General features: G+C 44.5%; 1 protein-coding gene across 1 annotated transcript in view; it reads left to right on the top strand.

Moving 5' to 3' along the window:
- PSMD1 (proteasome 26S subunit, non-ATPase 1) overlaps window positions 1-25,171 on the top strand; it is a 2,664,479-nt gene that overhangs the window by 2,618,332 nt on the left and 20,976 nt on the right. The window lies entirely within an intron of this gene.

The raw sequence follows: 25,171 nt of genomic DNA, 5'->3' as shown, positions 1-25,171 counted from the left end.
TCTTTGGGCCCAAAGTAAAGGAGACTCTAACTCGGTGTGAGCAAGAAGGGAAGACCCTGTCTGCTGTTGGGGTCTGTTTTTCCGCTCCAACTAGACCGTACCTCAAAGGGGCGGGAAAATGTGGTTCCGTAAAACTCCAGGATCTTTCCAAGCCACACAGGGTGATGCCCCCTCCAGAGGCAGGGGGGGGGGAATGGAAGACGCCGCCCCGGTGGCAGAGGGGATCCGCAAAATCAGGGCGACAGGGATACCGTTCCTGGGAAGCCCTTCCAGCACTCCTGAATGGAGGCCCGACTGTCCTGCTCTGGAGGCAGTCGGGGGTCGCTTGGCTTTATTACCCACAGGCCTGGCTAAATCTTACCTCAGATTCTTGGGTAAAAAGCATAGTTACCAGAGGATGCACAATTCCCTTTACGTCTACCCCACCCCAACAGAAGAGATTTCCAGATGTGCCACCCCATCTGCGAGATCCAGCAGCCATAGAAATTACAAAGCTGCTCAAAAAAAGTCATCCAGCCAGTCCCGGCGGACCAAAGAGGATCCGGAACTTACTCAAGCTTCTTTTTAGTTCCAAAAAAGACAGGGGACTGGAGACCGATCTTGGATCTCACCCAACTCAACACCTTCGTGAGGAAGGAAAAGTTCCAGATGGTCACGCTACAGTCGATCCTTCCCTTCTTACAGAAGGATGATTGGATGTGCTCTATAGATCTCGAGGACGCGTACTACCATATCAAAATGGCCAGGCCGTCCAGAGATTACCTGCGCTTCCGGCTGGGAGCCAGTCATTTTCAGTTTCGAGCGCTGCCCTTTGGTCTCACCTCAGCCCCCAGGGTGTTCACCAAATGCATGGCAGTAGTGGCATCTCACTTGAGACGGCAAGGATTCCGAGTGTTTCCGTATCTAGATGACTGGCTCCTTACTGCCACCACCGAGCATCGTCTTGTACAGGCCAGGAACTACACAGTCGACCTTTGTTCCCATTTAGGGATCTCAATCAATTTCGAAAAATCTGCCTTATCGCCCTCACAACATATCTCATTTATCGGGGCAGATTTGGATACAAGGTTAACTCTGATAAATCTTCCTCTAGTAAGAGCCTCAGCCCTCAGAGAACAGGTTGCGCTTCTTCTTCAGAACAGAAAAGCCCCGGCCACGCTAGTGTTAAAGGTTCTAGGCATGTTGGTGGCTTCTCTAATTGCAGTTCCTATGGGCAGAATGCACGAGGGTCCTCCAATGGCTGCTGTTCTTGCAATGGTCGTTCCAGCAACTACCCTTATCACACAAAATATTGATAACAGACTTTTGCAAACGGAATCTTCTATGGTGGGTGGACAGACAGGATCTCACAATGGGTCGCCCTTTTGTCCTACCCAACCCTACAGCCACAATAACCACGGACGCTTCTCTGATAGGGTGGGGGGGGCTTTTTCAGGGAAGAACAGTCCAAGGGGAATGGTCCAATCTGGAGTACAACCTGTACATCAATGTTCTGGAGTTAAGAGCGGTGTTTCTAGCGTTGCAAAACTTCCACGCATTCTTACCTCTGGGAACAATAGCAGTTCAGACGGACAACATGTCTGTGGTCTGGTACATAAACAAACAAGGGGGAACCAGGTCTTACCCATTATGCAGAGAGGCCCTGAGAATTTGGCGATGGGCAGAGTCCACGGGTCGCTTTCTAGTGGCAACGCACATCCCGGGGTCATCCAACGTCATTGCGGACAGGTTGAGCAGAGCCATCCTGTTACCTCACGAGTGGTCCCTCAAACCGCAAGTGGCGGAAAAGATTTTCCGCAGATGGGGCCAGCCTTGCTGCGATCTATTTGCATCCCCGTTGAATGCCAAATGCAGAAGCTACTTTGCCCTGCTTCCCCCTCTAGGGGGTGCCCCCAGGGACGCACTGGTGCACAATTGGCCCCCGGGTCTCCTATATGCATTTCCTCCTGCCCCATTGATACCCAAATTTCTACAGAAAGCCAGGAATCTGGAAAGGACGATAATCCTCATAGTGCCATTTTGGCCTCGGCAGATATGGTTCCCCTTTCTTTGAGCCCATCAGATGGAGGAACCTTGGATTCTGTACCCAGTGCCAGATCTATTGACTCATTCGTCGGGAGTTCCTCACCCATCCCTTCAATCCCTCAAACTGACAGCTTGGCTGCTCCGCTTCCCTGTTTAGCCAGGTCGGATCTTTTCTCTCCTGCAGTACAACACATTCTGGTTGCCTCTCATAAAGCTTCCACCAGAAAACTTTACAGGAGCAAATGGAAACGTTTTGTATGTTGGGTGTCGGGTCAACAATATAGATCCCTTGGTAGCCCCGCTACACAAAGTTTTGGAATTTTTATCCTTACTCTTTCACGAGGGAGCCTCTACTTCCACTATGAGTGCAGCTGGCGGCCATATCTAACTTCCATGTTGGTGAAGGAGGCTCTTCTATTATGTCTCACAGGCTTTGCAAGGCTTTTATGAAGGGAACTTTCCACCTTCGTCCACCCATCCGGGAGCCAATTTTCCCATGGAATTTGAACTTGTTGTCACAACTGATGTTACCACCCTTCGAACCAGCTTCATCCTGTCTCCTAAAGTTCTTGTCGTGGAAGACACTATTTCTTATTGCTGTCACTTCAGCTCGAAGAATCTCAGAGCTGCAAGCATTATCAGTCAGGTCACCACACTTGATTTTCCACCCGGACAGAGTTTCCTTGCGCACAAACCCGTCATTCCTCCCAAGGTGTGTCCTGTGTTAAATATTAACCAATCCATAGAACTTCCTACGTTTTTCAAGAATCATTCAAACAAATTGGAATATATGCTGCACAAATTGGATGTACATAGGCAACTGAGATTTTACCTAGACAGGACTAAAGATCACAGGAAATAAGATCAGCTGTTTGTTTCATTTGCAGACAACAGGAAGGGCATGGCAGTCACGAAATGTACCTTGTCTAAATGGCTTTCCGATTGTATAGACTTTGTGTATTCTGTTTCGAATCAGCCATTGCCTTTCAAGCCTAAGGCTCATTCTACTAGGGCAGTTTCTACTTCCTTAGCTCATGCAGTTCACTTACCATTGGATACCATTTGTGCAGCAGTAACGTGGGCAAGACCTCATACCTTTATCACTCATTACAAGGTGAACAGGACCTCTAAGGACAGGACATCCTTTGGTTCCACTGTGCTCAGGAACGTTCTTCCATGAGTCACCCAGGGTAACGGAGCTAGGGATGCTACCCGTGTGTAAGAACAAACGGCGAGATTGAACACTTTTACATAAAGAAGTTATGTACTTACCATAACGTTCCATGTGAAGTGTTCATCTTGCCTTTGTTCTTACATCCCCTCCCTCCTCCCCCCACCACGTTATGGAAGAACTGGTAAGACTAGAGTCTGGTCGGGATCCTTTTCCTCTTCCGGGTTAATTGATCAGTGTCCTCCATAGGATGTGGTGCACCACCCATATGACATTATGTGTTATAGTTCTGTGGTGTTCATTGTTAGATGTGTGAGTGTGAATGTCTTGGAGCAGTTGATGGCGGACGGTCTGGTTTCTTGCAAACTAGATCTGAGGGATAGCAGGGAGGATCATGGGATATAGTCTGGTCTCGAGCTTCTCTAAGATGCAGAGCTTTGTGATGCGGCCGACTCGGAGCCGATCCTCTGCTCCGAACCCGTGTGTAAGAACAAAGGCGAGATGAACACTTCACATGGAACGTTATGGTAAGTACATAACTTCTTTTTTTAAACAGTGACTTGGGTATACCTGCATTAATGGACAATAAGAAAACCATAGTAGCATTTTTCATTATTTTTATTTAGCATGCATATGTTTTCTTTGTAACAGATGTCATTCACCCCAACATTGCCTAAATTTCTCCGTTCCTGCCTGAGGAACTACAGATCCATAAGTCTGTCTAGTCTCATATGCAAAGCCATTGAAAGAATTATCATGGACATTTGATTAATATGGCCATAGAAAACATTAGTGGGGCTTCTGCCTAGAGTAATCTAGAAATAAGTACAGCTTTATCTTGGGCAGGTAGACTTTTGGTAGTATTAATAGGACTTTGATGATCCAAAAAGATGCAAAAATAAGTAAGACTGAATTATTAATGGTGGGATTGGAGGCAGAAAAAAACATTTGACAGAGTAAGCTAGAACTTTTCAAAATAATCCTTAGTCTTTTGTATTCCCAAGGAAATGGATACATGTAATGTTCAGTCTGTATGGATAGGCAGTGGGGAATCTAAGTGGGAGTTTCTGTCATGGGATGTTTACCTCACACGATACCAGGCAAAGATTGCACACGTTCTTCTCTACCTGGAGCCATTGGTAGCAGGAATAAGACAGGCAAACTTCACTGGGTACCATGGCAGGACTTTTCACCCACTTATGATTTGGTCCAGCGCTATCCCTACCTGTGGGGACAAGACAAAATGCACTACCTAGGAATCTGGAAAGAATCTGATCAGAAATATGGGAAGAAACTACCCCAAAAAAAATGAAAATGGAATATGATGACACTAAAGAATGCAGTCACAATATGCACCAATACCACAGTATAAGGAACCAGTTTTTTGGGAACCATTATTAAGAGATAAGATCATGCAGTGGTAAGAAACATTTGACAATTTTCAGCTAGGGCAAAGCAATAAGTTTGGCATATGTGGGGCTTACAAGGCAATGCAAAGAATATTTACGTAAGTGTCAGGACCGTGATCAGCTTGAATTAGTCAACTTTGATAGAGACTAGGGAAGATATGCCAATAAATAGATAAGGCATATAGAACTTTAAAGGGGTATGATACAAAGCAGGCAATCAAGATGAGGCAGGACTGGAGCACAAGATTACTTAAACAGTACACCATTCAAGACGAACAAGATTTGTGGGGCACCAAGGTATGTCACAAAATATAGAAAGTTTAGAATTTTCACTTGGGAGTGTCTGCACAGATACTTTTATACTTTGGCTAGGATACAGAGAGCATTCCTATCTGTGAATGGAGACTGCTGGAGATGTGACAAACAGGAAAGAGATACTTGGAGCATATCTTCTGAGAGTGAGAGATTCTTCCGAATTATAAACCGGAGCTACAGAAAACAATCCGTTACAATGGGCAGAGAAGATTGCACTCTTACTAAAGATGTGCTAGGTTAGATCGTCATCAACCCCCCTTTTTCCCATTTTCTACATGGAGTCAGGATGTCATGTTAACTGTTGCCATCTCTCTCAGTTCAGTGCTTCACTGCTGCCTTCTTCGACACTCAAGCCCCAATTGTCTTCTCTCACACAATCCATCCACCTCTTTGCTGGACGTCCTTGTTTCCTTTTACCTTCTTCTTATCTGTCCCAAATCATCTTCACCAGATTGTTTTCTGCTTTTTCTACATGTGTCCGAACCACAGTAATCTGTTCTCTTTAATCTTTTCTGCAAGTGGAGCTACTCTGACTTCTGCTCTTATGTCCTCATTTCTTCATCTATTCCACAGTGCGCATCCTACATCCCTTCTCAGGCACTTTGTTTCCATCACTTCTAGCTTCATCTGCTTTGCCTTTACTGCCCACATTTCTGTACTATAGTAGGATAATACTACTGTTTTGTACACCTTGCTTTTCAGGTTCTTTGGCATTCTGCTGTTATTCACTACACCTGAGATTCTATGCCAGTTGACTGCACCCCCTCTGATTATAGCTTTGATCTCTTCATTGAGACTTCCTTTCTCCTCAACCACCCTGCCCAGATACTTGAAGCTATTAACCTGTTCCACTATCTTCCCTTCTATCTCAATTCTCAACTGCTTCTGATTTCTCCAATTTGCTGCCATTACCACTGTCTTATCTATGTTTAGTTTGATCCCACGTGCCTTCAGTTTTGCATTCCATTCCCCAATCCTTTGCTGGAGTTGTTGCTCAGATTCTGCCTGTGATGCCACATTGTCTGCATACAGCAAGTTTGTTGATCTGTCCCCTCCGATTTGTTTGGTAATGTAGTCCATCACCAGTATGAACAGCAGTGGGCTTAGAGCTGAACCTTGGTGCACACAAACTCCCACTGGGAACCTACTGTGTGAGATCAAACACTGTTTGTTCTCGAGTCATTGGGTTCTTGGGTCCTTGTACATAACCTGCATTAATTCTACCAATGTTTCTGGGGCCTCTAACGCAATACTGCCCAAATCAACTTTCTTGGGGCGTTGTCATATGCTTTCTGCAAGTCTAGGAATGCCCAATTGGACTGTTTTCTCATCTCTAGCTTATTCTCAGCTATCTGTCACACTGCAAACATTGGGTTAGCTGTGCTGCATCCTGATCTGAATCCAAAATGCTCATCTCCCATCCTACTTTCTACTACTCTCTGTATCCGGTTATCAGTCACCCCAGAACTTTCATGCAGTGTGGTAGGAGTTTGATGCTAAAGTTGGATAGGTAACTCTTGTCCTAGGAATGTTAGATCCTTACCTCCCGTTGTTAATATTGGCCAACAAACGTGTGATGAAAAAGTTGAAACCTAGAGATACTCCTAAACTGCTAGACATAATCCCCATCCTAATAGACCTTGAAGACTTAGAATTGAGGGCACAGGGAAGATAAACAGGGGAGAAATTTGATTAAGAAATGGGAAATTTAGCATGGTTTGGATGTTGGGAACCACAACAAAATAGGGAGTAACAAACCACTACCATGATTCAATGAAGTTCGCTCAGATTGATTTAGGGTTACAGCCAAATACCCCCCCCCCCCACCACCAAAATGTTGCTGAGCTGGGGGGGGTATATGTAAAAAAAAAGAAGTTATGTACTCTCCATAACGTTCCATGTGTGTTGTTTTGCCCATCTCGCCTTCATTCTCAGCAGGTTGGGTTTGGAACCGATCCTCTGTTCTGACTTTGCCTTCTACAAAAGCTTGAGGTCTTCCACTAACTTGTGGCTAAAACTCTATCCCATTATGCACCACGATAGTTCCCCAGATCTTGTTTGCAGATATAGCCAGAAGAAGGTCAGAGAACATTAGTAGCCAATTGCATCAGCTTGGTCTTCCAGGAGCCAAGGGCTGGGGGACGAAGGGTGGGATCTAAGAATCAAGGCGAGATGGACAACACACATGTAATATTATGGTGAGTACATAGTTTTTTTATGTGAATTTGTCCTATCTCGCCTTCATTCTTAGGTTGGGACAGCGTCCCTAGCACCATCTTTCTTGGGTGGCTCAAGGGAGAACCTTCTTCAGAACAGTGGACCCAAAGGAGGCCCTGTTCCTGGAGGCCAAATTAACTTTGTAATGAGTGATAAAGGTATGAGGCCTTCCCCATGTTGCTGTAGCACAAATGGTATCAATAGGTAATCTCGCCCGAAAGCCAGAAGAGGTTGCAATGGCTGTTGTAGAATGACCTTTTACTTTATGGGAAAGTTCTTTGTTTTGAAATTGGTAAGCAAAGGTAATACAATCTGATAGCCATTTCGAAAGTGTGACTTTAGACACAGGAGAACCTTTCTTTGAGTCTGAAAAGGATACAAATAATTGGTCGGATTTTTTGAAGTTTTTTTGTCCTGTGTAAGTAGAAATGTAATTGTCTATGTACATCCAGCTGATGCAGCCATAACTGAGGGAAAAAACTGGAAGTTCTGTAGATTGGTTCAGGTTAAATTCCGAGCATACCTTGGGTAGAAAGGATGGGTTTGTTTATAAGGATACTCTATATTTGTGGAAAAGCATTGTACGGGGGCTTTATTGACACCACTTGCAGCTTTGAAACTCTTCTAGCAGAAGTAACAACTATCAAAAGAATTGTTTTCCAAGTCAAATACTTAAGATCGTAGGATGATGCAGGCTCGAAAGGGGAAATAATCAAACAGGATAAGACAAATTTTAAGTCCCATAGTGGTGGAGGCACTTTAATAGGTGGTCTTTGAGAAAGGCTTTGCAAAGTCTATGGACATCACATTGGGGCCTGATTCACCTAAATGGAAATTACATATGGCTGCTAACTGAACTCGAATAGTAGCTGCAGCTGCCCCTTCATTAAACAGCTTTGCTAGGAATTCAAGAATAGAAGCTATTAGGGCAGAGAAGGGCTCAATGTCATTATTCAAGGCCATGAAGAAAATCTTTTCCATTTGCTTCTATATAACTTTCTCATTGAAGCCTTGTGAGATGAGATCAGGATATGTTTTACTGACTGAGAAAGGTTAGGAAGCCTGGCTGTGGTTGGAATCGGAGCAGCCAAGCTGTCAATTTGAGGGTTCGATGGGAGGGGTGAAGCATTCCTGATGCACGAGTCAGGAGACTGAAACTGGGTCCAGAATCCACGGCTCCTTCTGGAGATGAAGGCCAGAGGAAGAGGAACCAAATTTGATGAGGCCAGTATGGGGCAACCAATATCAAATCCCTTCCCAAATGACTGGCTTTCTGAAGGACTTTGGGTATTAGTGGGAAAGGAGAAAAGGCATAATGGAGACCGAGGGCCAATCATGGACAAGTGCATTCCTTGGTGACTCCCCCGACGGCGGGATGAGGGTAAAGTAGTTGCTGCATTTGGTGCTGAGTTTGTCTGCTATCACGTTGGATCTCCCCGGAATGTGCATTGCTGTCGGAAAGCTTTGGGAGGAGGTCACTCACTGCCATACTCTCAGGGCCTCCCGACAAAGGGGGTAAGATCTGGTTGTTCCTTGTTTATGTACCACACAACTGACATGTTGTCTGTCTATATTGCAATAGTTCCTGGCAGAAGAGAGTTCTGGAATGCCTGCAGTGCTTAAAGAACTGCTCTCATCTCTAGGACACTGATGTGCAAATGGGCCTCGTGGTCCTGCCAAGTGCCTTGGACTGACTTTCCCAGATAATGCCCCCCCCCAATCTGGGAAGCCTCCGTAGTCACTATGGCAAATATTTGGGGGAAAGCAAAGGGTCATCCTAATGTGACATGAGTGGGAGTGTATCCACCAATGAAGATCTTTCTTGCAAGATTCCATTATCAAACTTTGGTGTGGGACATGGGTAATTCCTGCATGGACTACTGAGTGAACAGTAGCCACTGTAGAATTCTCATGTGCAGACGTGCTAATGGAATTAGAGTTATTGCTGCTGCCATGGATGTTCTTAGTGTTTCACTGTTGCAGTCGTTACATTTGGGTAATCTGCTGGCAGGTTGCCCTCAGTCAGCCTGATTAACAAAGTCTTGAGTCCTGCGTCAGTTGCTGTCCCTTCTTCCATGACATCAGGTCATCAGGGGTATAAAACATGCAGCCGATGGTATTACATCAGTCTTTCTTGCCGCGCAGTGCCCGAAGCAGAAGCAAGTGCCAGTCGGCCGACTCCTGAAATTTTCGCTTTTGAGTTTCAGATCTGAAGTCAAAAAGCTAAGTACCCCGTTGGGAAAACATTTTCTTGCTCCTTACCGATGTCAGTAAAAGTTAATTGCATTACTTGTGGGAAGCAAATACTTCATAAGGATTTTCATTTGTACTGTATTCCTTGCCTAGGCCCTGACCATAACGTACCGTGCTGTCAGTTTTGTGCTTTATTTAATCAACGCACTATCAAACGTTGGTACATTTTTGCTTCTAAATATTTTGGCTCACGCTTTAATTATCCAGAAATGTCAGTTAGCAATCCGACTACCGGAATACCTAAAAAAATGCAAAGAAAAAGACAGAGACAGGCCGTTGAGGTCCAAAACTGCCGACGACGCTTCTCCTAAGCCAGTCGTTAGTTCGCCGGTACTCGGACGCTTTAGCAGCACCTGATACCTGCTACTTCTGATTCACAGGCCTCAACTGAGAACTATTTGGAGTCCAGTATGCAGCGAGATGCTTCAATTATGGAACCCGTGGATGTCTCTACCTTGGATGGCTCCGGAGCCGCTGTGCAGGCACTGGCTTCTGAGGGTGTTTTCAGGCCTACTGATTTGTATATTAGACCGACGCCATCTTAAAAACTAAGGCCAAAATCTCAACCTGTGCCTAGAAAACTGACGCCTGGGTCACATGTGCAGGCCCCTATGCATAAAAAACACATGATCAAAATGGCTGAAGATTTAATTACTCTGATCAGGAGTAGCCAACCCCCCCTTCTAAGAGGCCTAGGCAAGACATTGATTATGAATCTTCTGAACAGGATTCATTTTCTTCTGTCTCTTCTAATGAACAGAAATTGTCTATACCTACTTATGAGGACTCTGATGCAGACGATTCCATTCCTTCTGCTTCTCCCCCTGAGGATTTTTCTTTTGGTGAAACTTTGTACACCTTAAGGAACATTTCCACTGGGAAAGTCAGGATTTCTCTCAATCTAAAAAGAGACTTGGGGATTTTCTTCTTCTTCTTCCTTAGCATAGGCCTTTGGCTATACCTCCTGTTCTAGACATTGTTGATGTTTTTTCAGAATCTAGTATGGCTCCTGATTCTCTGCCTCCAGCTCCTTGTAAGCCAGACAAGATACTACAGGGTTCCTGACTCCCACAAATTCCTTTTCAAAAATCCTGTTGCAGATCCTGAAACCATTTCTCAGGGTCCCAAGGGCAGTAAGGCTTCTACAGCTAAAAATCCTACCCCTTCTGATAGAGATTCCAGGGCGCTGGATAGATGGGGTAAAAAGGTTTACACATCTGCAACCTTGGCAATCAGGGCTTTAAACTGTCAATTTCATTTGCTAAAATATCAACAACATATCATGGGACTACTTAAACAGAAAATGATGTTAATTTCTGACTGTGTGGAAAACAAAGATTTACAGGATTTATTGCATTCAGCTGAACAATTTGGAAAACATACTTTGCAATGTGGTTTTGATTCTTTGGAGGCCTCTTGCAGGGCTGCTGTAACTGGCTCTGTGCTAAGAAGGTATGCTTGGCTCAAAGAGCAAAATCTGCCTGATCATGTTAAAGCAAAATTGTTGGATGCTCCTTTACAACAGGACCGTCTCTTTGGTAATAAGGCTGAAGACGTTTTAAAAAAGATGGAAGATAAAGCTAAATTTATGCAAACTGTGAAAGATTTCCTACAAGTGCAGCCTCCAAGATTTAGTAGGCACTGGCTTACTAAGAACTGGTCCTTTCTGGTTCCTTCGAGAGCTACTCAAGTCAAACCCAGACATTCTAAAGGCTCCAGGTTTCAGTCACAAGGGACTTTTAGAACAAAACAATGGGGTGCCTCCTCTTCCAAATCTGGAAACAACAAGAAACCTCCCTATGGTAAGCAGTCTCAATGACTTCCCTTTACACTTACCAAGCACTTACCTTTTAGCCGCCCCTTTGGGGGGAAAACTGGCTGTTCGTGCAAGAAACTGGCAACTTATAACCCAGGACAAATGGGTTTTAAATATAGTATCCCAGGGATACAGATTTCATTTCCACACATTGCCAATTCCAAACGGATGGCCAGACCTGCCCCCAAATCAGTGGGCAGAGGCCCAGAAAAAAGTACTTTCCCTCATGAGCATGGGGGCTATTCAACCAGTACCAGAAGAGGAAAAGGGACAAGGTTTCTATTCAAAACTTTTCCTGGTACCCAGAAAAGACAAATCATGGCATCCAATCCTGGACTTATCTACTCTAAACACCTTTCTGGACATTCCAAAATTCAAGATGTTGACTCTTCACCAGTTACTTCCTATGCTAGGCAAAGACGCCTGGTTGGCAACACTAGATTTAAAAGAAGCATACCTGCACATCCCAATCAGGGAATCTTGCAGAAGATATCTACACTTCAAAGCAGGCTTCATGCACTATCAGTTCTCTTCACTGCCCTTTGGCTTATCTACTGCGCCCAGGGTATTCACAAAGTGCCTGGCTCCTGTTATTGCATTTTGCAGGCAAAGAAATATTCAAATATATCCATACCTGGACGATTGTCTAATTCAGGCAGAAAACAAGGACACACTTCTAAACCATCTAACCATCTGGCGTTTGTAAAAAGGGTTCTAACTTGTCTAGGGTACACTATAAACGAAAAGAAATCACAACTGGTACCCTCTCAAAAAATTACATTCCTGAGTGTGCTAGCTTAGGCCAGAGAAGCAAATTCATTTGGTGGCTTACTTCAAACAGGTGGCCACAAAAACCCTGCTTTCTGCAAGGCAAATACTGCAAGCCTTGGGGTTCATGGCCTCCTGCATTCTTCTAATTCCATATGCAAGACTGCATATGAGGAAACTTCAGTGATACTTAAAAAGTCTATGGAGTCAGCATTGCCACAGCCTGGAAACAGTGATTCCTATCATACCTTGCCTGCAACTAGAGTTCCTATGGTGGGCAGAGGCCTGCCACCAAAACAAGGGACTGCCATTCACACCCCCCCCCCCGCCCAGACCCTAACTACAGACGCATCAGACTATGCTTGGGGGGCACATCTGGCAGGGAAGTGCATTCAGGGCAAATGGAGCCGAAATCAAATGCACCTTCATATCAATTAAAAAGAAATGCTAGCTGTACAGAATGCACTGACAGCCTTCAAGGACTACCTTCTTCCAGGACAATTAATGATAAAGACAGGCAACACCACGGTTATGTGGTACATAAACAAGCAGGAAGGGTACACACTCCAACCCCCTTTGCAGACTAGCCATGGCATTGTGGAACACGGCCTTGACCTATTAAGTACAACTACAAGCTCAATTCCTGCCAGGAAAGCTGAATACTCTGGCAGACTAACTTCGCAGAAATATCATGGACCCACACGAATGGAAACTGGAACCACAGATTTTCAACATGTTGAGACGCAAATGGGGGAGCCCAGATATAGATCTTTTTGCCTCACCCCAGAACCATCAGTTGGACAAATTTTGCTCAAGAACTCATCACAAAAAAAGCCTGGAAAGTGGATGCTGTATCCTTCAGCTGGGAAAAACCTGTCCGTCTATGCCTTTTCCCCTTCTGTCTCTGCTCTCCAAAGTTGTACTAAAAGTCAAATAGGACAAGCCAAACATGATTTTGATTGCTCCAGACTGGCCTCGCCAACACTGGTACCCACTCGTGCGCAATGTGTCACACCTTCCACCGTGGCACCTGCCTCAGACACCTTACTTACTGTCTCAGCAGAACAACCAAATTCTGCACACTCCGCTCCAAACTTTGAATCTTGCAGCGTGGCTAATCACCTAAATTCACCCTTAGCATCCCTCAGCAAACCTGTGATTGATGTCATTTTGGAGGCCAGAAGGCCTAGTACTAGACAATCTTATACTGACAAATGGAAAAGATTCTGTGCCTGGAATCAATCTCAAGGTATAAGCACAGCAATGCCCAACATTCCTCAGATTTTACAATACTTAACTGAGATGCTTCACAAGAGCCTGGCTTTTTCTTCCATAAAAATCCATGACACGGCCATTTCAGCTCATTACAACACAACCTCCCCTCTTCTCTCATCCTCTGCTAAAGCAGCGTCTCAGAGGGGCCAAAAACTTAAGACCACTCAGGAGAGCTCCATCCCCTGCCTGGGACCTCAATTTTGTATTGGAAAAGCTCACTCTCCCTCCTTTCGAGCCAGCTGCTACTGCAGACTTAAAGTTTCTCTCCCTGAAAACTGCTTTCCTTTTAGCAGTCACTTAAGCTAGAAGGATTTCCGAATTGCAGGCTCTTATGGCAGTGGAGCCTTTCATCATTTTTTATGCGGACAGGGTATCTCTCAAGACCAATCCATCCTTCATGCCTAAGGTGGTATCCAGTGTGGCTCTTAATCAGACCATTCATTTGCCAACTTTCTTTCCCAACCCACAGAAAAAGGGAGAGTGGATTCTGAATTCATTGGATGTACACAGACAACTTAGATTTTACTTAAGCAGAACAAAATCTCAAAGAAAATCTGAACACCTGCTGGTGGCATTTGCTGCAGGGGCAGAGGGAAAGGTTATTTCAAAGCAAACCATTTCCAAATGGATAAGCCATTGTATTAGTTTTTGCTGTATGCACCATGGAAAAACTATCCCACAGGGGATCAGATCCCATTCCACTAGGGCTGCATCTACTTCTGCAGCCTTTCTCAGAGGTGTTCCTACTAGGGACATTCTAGAAGCTGCTACCTGGAGCTCAGTTCATACATTCACCAAACATTACGATTTACCACTTTTCTCTAAATCCAGTGCTGGCTTTGCCACTGCTGTCCTGCAGGTCCTTATAGCTAGTCCTAATGCTGTAGAATTCCCTCTACCCAACCATTGCTTTGGGAATCTACCCAAATGTAATGACTGCAGCAGTGAAACACGAAGAACATAGTACAGTTGTGTACACTTACCGTAAATGTAGATGTTCCAGTATGTTCACTGTTGCAGTCCAGGTTACCCTCCCTCCAACCCCCTATTTTTCTTTGGCTATACCTCTACTTTTTTTTCACTATGCTTAAAAGCCCTTTTGGTGTATTTGCTTTTGGGATTGCAGGTATATTTTTTGTGTTTTTAATTTTATTTGCTCCCCATTTGGAGGGCACCTGACATCTGGGGCAAGAAAAACTGATGTAATGCCGTTGACTGCATGTTTTATACCCCTGGCGACCTGACATCATGGAAGAAGGGACAGCAACCGATGCAGGACCCAAGACTTTGTTAATCAGGCCGACTGAGGGCAACCTGCCAGCAGATCACTTAAATGTATTGACTGCAACAGTGAATACACCCTAACATCTACATTTATGGTAAGTGTACACAACTGTACTTTCCCAAGACTTACAGAACTGTTGTTCTTGTACTTTTTTTCTTGGAAAGAAGGTCTAGGACCCGATGTTGTAGGACTTGAACCCTTTTGAAGGGAAGTTTTGCCATCATGTTTTTTGTATGTAGATCTGCTCCTACAAAAACGATATGCTGAGATGGCAACCAGGCAGATTTTTCATAGTTTATTGTGATTCCTAGGTGAGAGCAGAGATGCAAGATGGTGTCTCTCTCTTTGGACAGTAGATGCTCGGTGGTGGCGGTCAGGAGCCATTCTAGGTACGGAAACACTCTGAATCCCAGGTGTCTCAAGTGAGCTGCTACTACTGCCATGCACTTGGTGAACACTGGGGGCTGTAGTGAGGCCAAAGGGTAGACCTTGGAACTGGTAGTGACTAGCTCCCAGCTGAAAGCGCAAATGACTCCTGGATCGCCTGTCCATTTTTATGTGGTAGTACGCATCCCGGAGGTCTGTGAGAGCAGAGATGCACGATGGTGTCTCTTGCTTTGGACAGTAGATGCTCGGTGTTGGTGGTTAGGAGCCATTCGTCTAGGTACGGAAACACTCGGAATCCCAGGAGTCTCAAGTGAGCCGCTACTACTGCCATACACTTGGTGAACACTGGGGGCTGTAGTGAGGCCAAAGGGTAGAGCTCGGAACTGGTAGTGACTAGCTCCCAGCTGAAAGCACAAATGACTTCTAGATCGCCTGTCCATTTTTATGTGGTAGTGCGCATCCTGGAGGTCTGTAGAGTACATCCAATCATCTTGTCCCAGAAAAGGGAGGATTGACTGCAGTGTTACCATCCGGAACTTTGACTTTCTTACTGATTTGTTTAATTGGCTGAGATCCAGGATGGGTCTGCAGTTCCCGGTTTTCTTTGGAACTAAAAAGAACCTTGAGTAAGTTCCAGATCCTATTTGGTCTGCAGGGACTGTTTGGATGACTCTTTTGGCTAGCAACTTTTGTATTTCTAGAGTTGCCTGTTCCCTTTGACTGGGTGGAACATCCGGGATGTTTTTTGTGTTTGGGACTGGGAGTGAAAAGGGTATGGAGTAACCTCTGGATATGATGCTTTGTACCCACTTGACTTTTGTTATTGTTAGCTAGGCTTTTGGGTACAAAGGTAAGTGGCCCCCGACTGCTTCCAGAGATGGACAGGCTGGCCTCCTTTCAGGAGCGGTGAAAGGGCATACCAAGGAAAGATTCTCTGTCACAGTGGTTTTGCGGACCCCCTCTGCTGCATAGTTAGCATCTTCTATTAGCACTTCCTCTTATGCCCCTGGGGGAAGAATCACCACGTGTGTCCTGGAAAGCTGTCTGGGATTTTCAAAGCCACATTTTTCCCCCTTTCTGACCTTGGGTTAAGGTCTGCTAGGTAGGGAAAAACAGACTTCTATGGCAGTCTTTCTTTCTTGCTCATAGCTGGTTAGTGTGTCCTTAACTTTTGTCACGAACAAAGACGAGGCATCAAAAAGGGCATTCACAAAGGAAGATTTAAAGGCCTTTGCAAAGTCATGCAAGTGCATCCAGGAATGTCTCCTTTGGGAAATTCCTGAATCCGCTGGCCTGTTCACTCCATCTGCTGCATAAGAAATGAGCTTTATGGAGGAGTTGACTGAGTTTATGGTGGAGAGCTGAGAGGAACCCTTCTCTGATACCCCTTCAGCTACTGAACCTTGGAGGGCATCTCCTAGCTCTTTCAGGAGATCTCTCTGAAGCCTAGTAAAATGAGTCTGATAATTCAGCAAGCTAAGCGCAAAAGTTGCTGAAGAGAAGATGTGCTTTCCATATCTTTCCATTGTATGAGACACTCTGGTGGATGGACAGAAGAGGACCTCTCTGGAAGTTCCTTTTTGGTGTAGCATCTACTGGGACTCCTTTGTTTAGAAAATTTTTGTCTGTAGGTGATGTGATGAATTTGTTTGGCCTCTGAGGAACAGGTTTCACTGAGTCTGGAGACTCCCATGCCTTTTGACAGACTAAGTCTATCAGCTTGTCGAAAGGCGGAGACACCCAAGTAGCAGAAGGGTGAGACCCAGACATCCACATGTATAAAAACAAGTTAAATTACTGTCTTAATTTTGCATATAACTATTACTTCCTACCCCAGCAGCCCAAGATCACATTGGATGCTTCTGACCAGCCTTTCTTATCTTGCTACAATATAAAGCCTGTATATCTTGCAATTAAAAAATTACTTGCTTGCTTGAACATTTTTACCATGTACAGCAGTCACTGGTAAGACTTCCCACCTCACATTAAAGTACCTCTGATTGACTGCACACTGTACAAAAAGTGTTTACTATGTCATGCATTATGCATCATTAAATGTTTTATACATATATTAATAAGAACACAAACTGTTTTATTTGCAGTTAAATTTTCATTCTTATCAGTGCCCTCCTAAACATTAATGACAGAAAGTTGTGTGTATATGCTTTGCAATTCACCCACAAGTTTAACAAAGTTGGAAAAATTCCAGTCTTTCTCATCAATTTTTTTTTTTCAAAGCCAAATTTCAGTGTCTGTTCCTATAACCCACGTGTTCGTTTTATGGTCTCCCATTGATGCACTAATTTCAGTGTTCCTGGTCTTTTCCTGATTCTCTCCATCTCCAACATCAGTCTCTCATTCAAGTCCGTGGTACTCCTGTGTATTTTTCTGTGTCTCCAGCATTTTTCTTTGGAGCAATGGAAAATGTTTCACTGACAAAGTGTCTCTCTGGGCTTTTTTATTACAAGCCCCCTTCAATGCTTGCTGGCTCATTCCTTGTTGGGTAAACTTTATTTCCTCCTTAGCCTGTTATTCATAAAAAAACGTCTTTGATCCTCCAGGAAAATATCTTCTGAAGACAGCTTGATAATGGTACCTGGAGTCTCGCACCTTCCTCTCAACATTCCCTTATATGTCCTGGCTGTAGTCTAATGGCCAGGTTTGCAGCATGTACACAACTTGCTGATTCAGTTAATGAAATTCTTATAACAGCCAAGTTGCTTATTTGTACTTTCATAAAATTAATACAGGCCATTTCTTTCGATTTCTCTAGTACAGCAGAAAATCTTAGATTTTCTTTGCCTGCTCTGTCTATAAATCTGCTGTCTACATTTTTGTAAAGCCTCTTCTTGAAAAGCCACATACTCAGTCCGTCTTCACTTCAGCTTCTTGATTTTTGCAGATGTTCTTCGTGTTTCACTGTTGAAGTCATCACATTTGGGTTATCTGCCTGCAGAGTCTTCAGAGTCCTGCACTGGATGCTGACTCTTCCATGACATCAGGTCGTCAGGGGTATAATACATGCATCCTACACCATTATGCAGTCTTTCTTGCCGTGCGTTGCCCGAAGCATAAGCAGTTCGCACGTGCCGGTCGGCCGACTCCTGAAATTTTCGTTTCAGAGTTTCAGAACAGAAGTCTTCAAAAAAAAGATAAGTACCGCATTGGGGATCTTTTTTCTTGCTCCAACCGATGTCAGTAAAAGTTAACAATTGTCTTGCGTGTGGAAAGCAAATACCTCACAAAGATTTTCAGTCGTACTGCATTCCCTGCTTAGGCCCAGACCACAACGTCCCTCGCTGTCGGTTTTGTACCTTGTTCAACCCCCAACTATTGGTCGGGCTATCTTTGCAGCAAATTATTTTGGTACTTTGTTTCAGTACTCCGAAATTTCTTTGTTAGGCCATCCGACTACCGATCTTCCCAAAAAATGTAAGGATAAAGACAGAGACCGCATAGGTCCAAAACTGCAGACAACGCTTCCGTTAAGCTAGTCGCCAGTCCGCCGGTACTCTGAGGCGCTTTCGCAGTCCCTGATACCCGCTACTTCAGATTCACAGACCTCTACTGAGACCCATTCGGAGTCCGGTATGCCGTGAGATGCTTCAACTATGGAAACTGCGGATGTCTCTACCTTGGATGGGTCTGGAGCTGCAGTGCAAGCACCGGCTTCAGAGGGGTGTATTCAGGCCTACAGACTTGCATTTTAAACAGACACCATTGTCTTCATCTAGGCCTAAAACTTGCACCACGCCTAGAAAACCGACGTCCAAACCGCAGGCTCAGGCCCATATGCCTAAAAAACAAATGCTTAGAATGGCTGAAGACCTTATTACGGGGAAGCCAGTCTTCCCCATCTAAGAGACCTAGAACTGATTTTCCTTCCGATTCTTCTGATCAGGAATCTGAAATTTCTGTTCCTTCTGATTACCAGGATTTGCCCTTATCTACCTATGAGGATTCTGATGCAGAGTATTCCATTCCCTCTGCTTCCCCTCCAGAAGATTTTTCTTTTGGTGAAAGCTTGCACACTCTTGGGGAGCATTTCCACTGGGAAAGCCAGGATTACTGACTCCAAAAAGAGGCTTAGGGAATTCGTGCTCCTTCCTCAACACAGGTCTTTAGCTATCCCTCCTGTTCCTGACATTGTAGATGATGCTTTCCTGGAATCTAGCCTTTCCCCAGACACTTTACCTCCAGCTCCCAAAAATGTATTTATTTTTTTTTTTATTTTACATTTGTTAACCGAGATGGTCTGACTGGATACATGTCCTTTTTCAGCGGAGGCCCGGGGAGAAAAGCTCCAACAGAGTTACATTGATAATTAGGTACAGTAAATGAGCTGAAAGAACTTAACAAAAACATAGGCTATTTACATACAAGTACAAGACTGCCATTACTATTTCTGAGATTACTACAAATGTAACATTAATAACATATTAGCAAGGACGGTAGGCAGTATAATGACATAGAGTTAGACAGGATACATATTTCTTTATCACAGTATACAAAGTACTTATCATCTTAGCTAGTTGTTTATGTTTTAGTTAGTGGCACAGAGCTAGTCTGGGTTTGAGCAAGGACATAGCCAGTGTGACTTGAAGTGGAGTTTTAGACTATTTTTGAATTGACTTAGAGAAGTTGCAAGCGTGATGTTATTTGGGAGAGAGTTCCATATTTTACCAGTGGTGTTGGCAAATAGCGCGTCACCACCTAGGTTGAGAGATTTAGTTGTTTGGACAAGGAGTCTGTTTGCTGAGCGAAGGCAGCTTAGATTGGAGTAGGGAGTCATTAAGTTTTTTAGTGCTGGGGTATTCTCAGGTTGTTTAAGGATTTTGAAGGCCTCTATGAGTTGGAACTGGTGAAGAAGGTGTGGGAATTCTATCCATCCAAGCTTTTTCAGGTTAGTACAGTGGTGTGTTCTGTAGGGTAGGCCTGTAACGAACCTGGCAATGTGATTATAGCAGGATGAGAGCTTGGCCAGATCAGATTTGTTAAGGTATTTGGTAAGATTTGGTAAGGTTAGAAGGCATGCTTGGCTTAAGGATCAAAACTTGCCAGATCATGTTGAAGCTAAATTACCGGATGCTCCCTTAAACCAAGACTGCCTTTTTGGCAACTAAGCAGAAGTAGTCCTTAAAAGGATGGAGGAAAAAGCAATATCTATGCAAACTGTTAAAGATTTCCTACAAGAACAGCCTCCCAGATTTAGTAGGCATTGGCCTTCAAAGAATTGTTCCTTTCCAGTCTCTTCCAGGTCTTCTCAGTCCAAACCCAGGAACAGCAGACCACCTAGGTTACATTCTTAGGCTGTGCACAGACCTAAGCAGTGGGGGGCTCCCACTTCTAAAGCAGGGAGTAGTAAGCCACCCCCCTATGGAAAATGTCACAATGACTTAACCTTAACCCTTCGAAGCCCTGCTCAGCTGCCTGCTCCCTTAGGAGGAAAGCTCGCCCAGCATGCAAAAAACTGGCAACTCATTACCCAGGGCATACGGGTTTTGAACATAGTTTCCTAAGGATACAGACTCCATGTCCACACACTAGCAACCCCATACGGTTGTCCAGACCTATCCCCAAATCAGCGGACGGAGGCCCAACAGCAGGTTCTCTCTCTCCGAAATATCAGGGCTGTTCACCCTGTCCCAGCAGAACAAAGAGGACAAGGTTTTTATTCAAGACTTTTCCTGGTACCCGGGAAAGACAGCTCCTGGCATCCTATCCTGGACCTCTCTATTATAAACACCTTTGTGGTAATTCCAAAATTCAAAATGCTAACCCTTCAACAGCTTCTTCCTATGCTAGGCAAAGATGCCTGGCTGGCAACTTTAGACAAGAAGGAAGCTTATTTGCACATTCCAATAAGGTAATCTTGCAGGAAATACCTACGCTTCAGGGAGGCTCCATGCACTATCAGTTCTCTGCACTTTCCTTTGGCATATCTACTGCGCCCAGGGTATTCGCAAAGTGTCTAGCTCCAGCCATTGCATTTTGCAGGCATAGAAATATTCACATATACCCATACTTGGACGATTGTTTGATTCAGGCAGAAAGCTAGGACCTGCTATTACAACATCTGGCATTCGTAAAGAAACTTATAGCCTCACTGGGGTACACCATAAATGAAAAGAAATCTCACCTAGTACCCTGCCAACAGATTGAACACAACTTCCCAGATGGCTTTCCTCACTCCGGAGAAACAAGTTTATTTGGCAACCTACTTCAAACTTTTGTCCACAAAACCCCAGCTATCTGCAAGGAAAATTCTGCAAGCCCTGGGGTTCATGGCCTCTTGCATTCTACTAATTCCATATGCAAGACTGCATATGAGGAAACTACATTGGTATCTAAAAAGCCTATGGTGTCAACATTCTCAGTACCTGGAATCGATTCCTATCATTCCTTGTATAAAGACAGAGTTCCTTTGGTGGGCAGAGATCTGCTACCACAACAAGGGGCTCCTTTTCACTCTACCCCCTGCCGCCCACGCATCAGGCTGTGCATGGGGGGCTCACTTGGCATGGCAGTGCATTCAGGGCAAATGGAACCCGAGACAGATGCACCTGCATATCAATCAAAAAGAAATGTTAGCTGTACAGAATTCCCTGACAGCCTTCAAAGACTGCATTCTTCCAGGACAACTATTGGTAAAGACAGACAACACCACAGTTATGTGGTACATAAATAAGCAGGGGGGAACCCACTCGTACCCTATCTGCAGACTAGCCATGGCTCTGTGGAACACAGCCTTGAGCTACCAAGTGCACCTACAAGCTCAAATCCTGCCAGGCAAGCTAAATTCACTGGCAGACGATTTAAGCAGAAATCTCATGGACCCACGCAAATGGAAAGTAGAACCAAAAATATTCACCCTCTTGAGGAACAAATGGGGGCTCCAGAGGAAGACCTGTTTGCCTCCCATGAGAACTACCAATTGGGCAAATTCTGCACAAGGATTCCCCACACTCAAGCTTGGAAAGTGAATGTTCTGTCCTTTACCTGGGAAAGCCTCTCCGTTTATGCCTTTCCTCCTCTGCCTCTCCTCTCGAAGGTTCTGCTAAAGATCAAACTGGACAAGCCAAGGACAATACTAATTGCACCAGACTGGCCGCGCCCGCACTGGTGTACCCCCTCTTTCACAGTATGACACTGCTGGAACCATGGCACCTGCTTCAGACCCCCTTCCTTGCTGTCCCAGCAGGCGGGCCAGATTCTGCACCCTCAGCTTCAAACCCTGAACCTTGCAGCCTGGCTAATTCCTTGAGCTCTCCAATAGCATCCCTCAGTAAGCAGGTACTAGATGTCATTCTGGAGGCAAGGAGGCCTAGTACTAGAAAATCCTATGCTGAAAAGTGGAAACGGTACTGTTCCTGGAGCCACACTCAGGAGATGGGCACAGCGGTGCCCAGCTTACCTCTTATTCTTCAGTACTTAACAGTAATGCTCCACAAGGGCCTAGCCTGATCGGCAATTAAAATTCATGCCTCTGCCATTTCAGCACATTATAATACTGAGCCACCCTTCTTCTCTTACCCCCTGCTAAAACAATTCTTCAGAGGTGCCAAAAATTTAAGAGCCTCCGCTCCAGCCTGGGACATTAACCTTGTATTGGAAAAGCTCACTCTCCCCCCTTTGAGCCAGCTGCAACAGCAGAGTTTAAATTCCTTTCTTGGAAAACAGCCTTCCTTCTAGCCATCTCTTCAGCAAGAAGAGTGTCTGAATTACAGGCCCTCATAGCAGTGAACCCTTCATTATCTTCCATGCAGATGGTTTCTCTCAGGACAAATCCTTCCTTTTTGCCCAAGGTGGTGTCTAGTGTGGCCCTAAATCAGTCCATTCATTTGCCGTTTTCCCTAATCCACAAAACAATGGGGAACGAATACTGCACACACTGTACGTGCACAGACAACTTAGATTTTATTTGGACAGGACTAAGCCTCACAGAAAATCTGAACAGCTGCTAGTTGGCTTTGCTGCAGGGGCAGAGGGAAGGCCATTTCAAAGCAAACCATTTCCAAATGGATAGCCCATTGCATTAATTTCTGCTACAAGCACCATGGAAAACCTACCCCACAGGGGATAAGATCACATTCCACCAGAGCTGCATCTACCTCTGCAGTCTTTTTCAGAGGAGTCCCTACCAGGGACATCCTAGAAGCTGCTACCTGGAGCTCTGTACATACTTTAACCAAGCATTACCACATGCCTATTTTTTCTAAATCTAGAGCTGGTTTTGCCTCTGCAGTCTTGCAGGGCTTAATAGCTGGTCCTAATGCTCTCTGCCTCCTCCCTTCCTTAGCTTTGGGAATCTACCCGAATGTAATGACTGCAACAGTGAAACATGAAGAACATAGTACAGTTGTGTACACTTACCATAAATGTAGATGTTCGAGTGTATTCACTGTTGCAGTCCTGATTCATCACCCAAAGACTCCCTATGCTGTGGAACAAAATCCCGGTACATGTGAGGCAGAGCACCTCGCTGGCCGTGTTCAAGAGAAATCTTGACCAATGGATGGGAGATCGCAGATATACCCCAGGGATTACCCCAGTGTCTCTGCTTGACAGAGGCACAGCAAAATAATGGGCATAGTTTTCTTCAAACTAAAGGGGTGGCGAAAGCCACAAAAACTCTGGACTGGGCTGGGCTTGTAAATGCCCTTGGGCAGATAGCCTAGTATGAACCTATGAACCTATGGTTACCCCCCTCCAGCCCTCTGACTTCTCTTGGCTCTACCTTTCTTTCTTGTTTAGCATATTTAAGCTTTTCTGGTGTATTTGCTTCTGGTTGGAGGTGTACCATATCATATAATTGCTTCCCATTGTGGGGGCACCTGACATCTGGGGCAAGGAAAAGTGACATAATGGCGTGGGCTGCATGTTTTATACCCCTGACAACCTGATGTCATGAAGAAGAGTCAGCATCCGACACAAGAATCTGAAGACTCTGGTATTCAGGCCGGCTGACGGCTACCTGCAGGCAGATAACCCAAATATAATGACTGCAACAGTAAATGCACTCTAACATCTGCATTTATGGTAAGTGTACACAACTGTACTTTATCAGTTCATCTGACTAGGTAGTTAAAGCGACTTCTATTTTTTTTTTTTCAATGTTTTGCTTCCTGAGTTAATTGATCCAGTCAAAGTTTTGTTTATTTTTAACACCTCTAAGTTCATTTGATTTATTTTTCCTCTTCTCAAGTGCAGGAATCCATGTCTTATACCAAAGACAGCTGCAGGACTTTTTGCCTTCAGATTTTTCTCTTCTCCTTTTTTCCCTCCGGTTTTCCGGATGTCTTCTTTGTTGGTATTCAGGTAGGTGTAATGACTATCCAGTGACTAAATTTTACCCAAGCTGACAGTTTCAGTGGCCCTTTTTTTTTCTCAGTTTTTGTTTTCACATTGGAAGAGCTCAAGTCGGCCTGCTTGTAAGTGTGCAGCTGTCCCAAAAATAGCCAGTGTCATGTTTTTGTCCTCTAAGACCAATACCTTAGTAGCCGTCACATCAATAAGGAATATTTCAGAACTCTGTGCCATAATGTTCTGTGAAGCATGTGTAATCTTCCAGAAGGAACAGTATTTGGACCACTCCTTCCTTCATATCTTGGGTGGTTGCTGAACTACCTTATTTAGTCTAAGCTGTTGGCAATCCACCCTGTTGCAGAGAACTAAGGGGAAATGGTTCTGCACAGCATGGTGTTCACAGATGAGATGTATATTAACTGGACCAAGGATTTCAGTCAGATCAACTATTTTGTATTTTTCTGAAGGGAAATGGGTCAGACAAGTATCCAAACAAACACTTTCTAAGTGGCTGACCCAAGTACAGTTTGCTTTGACCACCCTTGCAGGACTCTGGATATGTCAGTGCTCCTTGTTTTAAGAGCACCAGATACCAAGAATGTCTCTTCTCAAAGTATTGCAAAGTGGACCTGCAGTAGAGAAACGGAGCAGGTTTTGCAGCAGTGTTGAAAATATATTTTGTAGCATCCTGCTCAGGTCTCAGATCAGTGAATCCTGTGGCTTCTGCTTTGTATTCAACCATTCTATGTACTGTATTGCAGCAATGATTCTTAGGATGAGTATAGTACAGATGTTTGAGTGTACTCAAAGTAGGTGTAGATGTCCAAGTGTAGTACAAGTGTTGTAGTAGAAACTCTACCCTGCTTTTCCCCATTATCTCCCCTGTCTAAATGGTCTTTGAAAGATTTCTGTGTAATGATACTTTGTCTGGATGCAGGCTTCTG

This window comes from Protopterus annectens, chromosome 4.part1 (genome assembly GCF_019279795.1).
Source record: "Protopterus annectens isolate FY-2018-M chromosome 4.part1, PAN1.0, whole genome shotgun sequence".
In the NCBI taxonomy this organism is placed as follows: Eukaryota; Metazoa; Chordata; order Ceratodontiformes; family Protopteridae; genus Protopterus; species Protopterus annectens.
The sequence above is the reverse complement of the archived record's forward strand: the minus strand, read 5'-3'. Positions and strand labels throughout refer to the sequence as shown.